The sequence below is a fragment of the Aplysia californica genome, unplaced genomic scaffold (genome assembly GCF_000002075.1).
Source record: "Aplysia californica isolate F4 #8 unplaced genomic scaffold, AplCal3.0 scaffold00924, whole genome shotgun sequence".
Taxonomy (NCBI): Eukaryota; Metazoa; Mollusca; class Gastropoda; order Aplysiida; family Aplysiidae; genus Aplysia; species Aplysia californica.
The window spans coordinates 173,743-175,492 of record NW_004798194.1 but is presented as its reverse complement, the minus strand read 5'-3'; the positions used below and the strand labels follow the sequence as shown (position 1 = coordinate 175,492).

Sequence of the window (1,750 nt, the reverse complement as noted above, 5' to 3'; positions counted from 1 at the left end):
TTCTTTTTCTTCTTCTTCTTCTTCTTCTTCTTCTTCTTCTTCTTCTTCTTCTTCTTCTTCTTCTTCTTCTTTTTCTTCTTCTTCTTCTTCTTCAAATGAAAAGGGAGTAGTTGGTGGGTGCTTTGGTAGTGTGGATTGCTCCATTCTTTCCTATCAAACATCTATCGTCCTTATCTCACCTCCTTCTTTTTGCGCTTGTTTCTCTTTTGCAACTCCTCTATTCCTCGGTACTTATATATAACCTAATTGTGTGGCAAGTGCTTAAAAACACTTACTAAAACTAATATTGTGAAATATATTGCTGTGAACGATAGATCTCTAGAAGTTTTTTAATTGTTTCGTTCGAAATTTTAATAACGGTATGGTACGTATTTTGCTATTTGACGATGTAAAACTAAGAAGTAATAAGTTTAGCCTTAAATGTTTACGAAAAACGAACAACAGAAACGACAGTACTGTTCTGTTGTTGACGAAATGTTTTTGTTTGTTGAAAGTCTTACATTACATTACAGAACTAGAATATTGCCATTGGACTTGATTATGTCCATCAATACAAAGTTTCTTTGTCAAGCGGGTAAGACCTTTGATCTACATGTGGATGCACAGTCTAGATTTTAGATCCAGAATCTATTCTCAGTCTCAGGCTGCTAAGAAAAGAAGTGAAGTCCTTTGCTATTTATTTTGAAAGCGGCCTCGTATTTCTCATTTTGTTTGATTTTCGAACCTCTGACGACCTGACGTGCTATGATAAAGATTTTTTTTTATCGAAGCAGATTATCATTATGGCTAGATCTAGATCTAGATCTAGATCTATGTAAACCTTAGATCTAAGAAGAGAAAATTTTTACTTTTCGAAGTGACTATTCGGACTCAAGTCCGAATATGAAAACGAAGTGTATACAGACCCGGTAACCGGGAAAAAAGTCACAAAGTATACAGACCTGGTAGGGGAACTCTTTTGTGATTTCGGGAAGTTTCAGCGCCCAGACTCGGTAGTGTGTGTGTGTGTATGTGTGTGTGTGTGTGTGTGTGAGAGAGAGAGAAAGAGAGTGAGAGCTGGGGGAAGTGCTAGCAAAATGTATATGACATGCCCCAGTTGGCAGGAGGGAACGAGAGAAAGATAGAGTGGGAAATAGGTGAGGAGAAAGAAAGACAGAGACATACAAAGTACAAAGAAAAAGGGATGAATGCGAGTGATACACAGAGACAGAGGAGAGAGAGAGAGAAAGAGAGAGAGGGGGTGACTGCTCGATTGAAATTATGACATTGTTGTTCTTTTCTTCAAATTGTAATTCCTCCTACTCCAAAACGGAGGAAAAACGATCGTTCTTTGAAAAGACAACCGCAATCTTCATTTAGATCTAGATCTAGGCTAGCCTCGAAACTAGGCCATAGATCTAGAAGAACCTAGGTCTACCCTGAGCCAATAGGGCGCTGAAACTTTCCGAAATCACAAAAGAGTTCCCCTACCGGGTCTGTATACTTTGTGACTTTGTTCCCGGTTACCGGGTCTGTATACACTCCCATATGAAAAAATGTTATTCGGACTCTGATTTTTGTCCAGCATGACATCACTTCCGACTTCCTGTGACTCGTGACTCCGGCTTCCTGTCCTGCCTCACTCGTGACTCGCCTCAGGCTGGGTGGAGACAGGGATCACTTCGGGCAAAATGGCGTTTTGTGCAGGAGCGGAGTTTTTATCTTATATTGATGAATTTGAGGCCGGCCTGAAAAGTAATAGCGCTTCTAG

At 39.9% G+C, this 1,750-nt stretch overlaps 1 protein-coding gene across 1 annotated transcript in view; it reads left to right on the top strand.

The window, feature by feature from the left end:
- Positions 1-134: 134 nt before the first annotated feature.
- Positions 135-1,750, top strand: part of LOC101862381 (zinc finger protein 619) — a 13,588-nt gene continuing 11,972 nt past the window's right edge. Inside the window, exon 1 of the mRNA XM_005110651.3 lies at positions 135-574. The gene's annotated coding sequence lies outside the window, so the exon portion shown is untranslated. The remainder of the gene's footprint in view (positions 575-1,750) is intronic.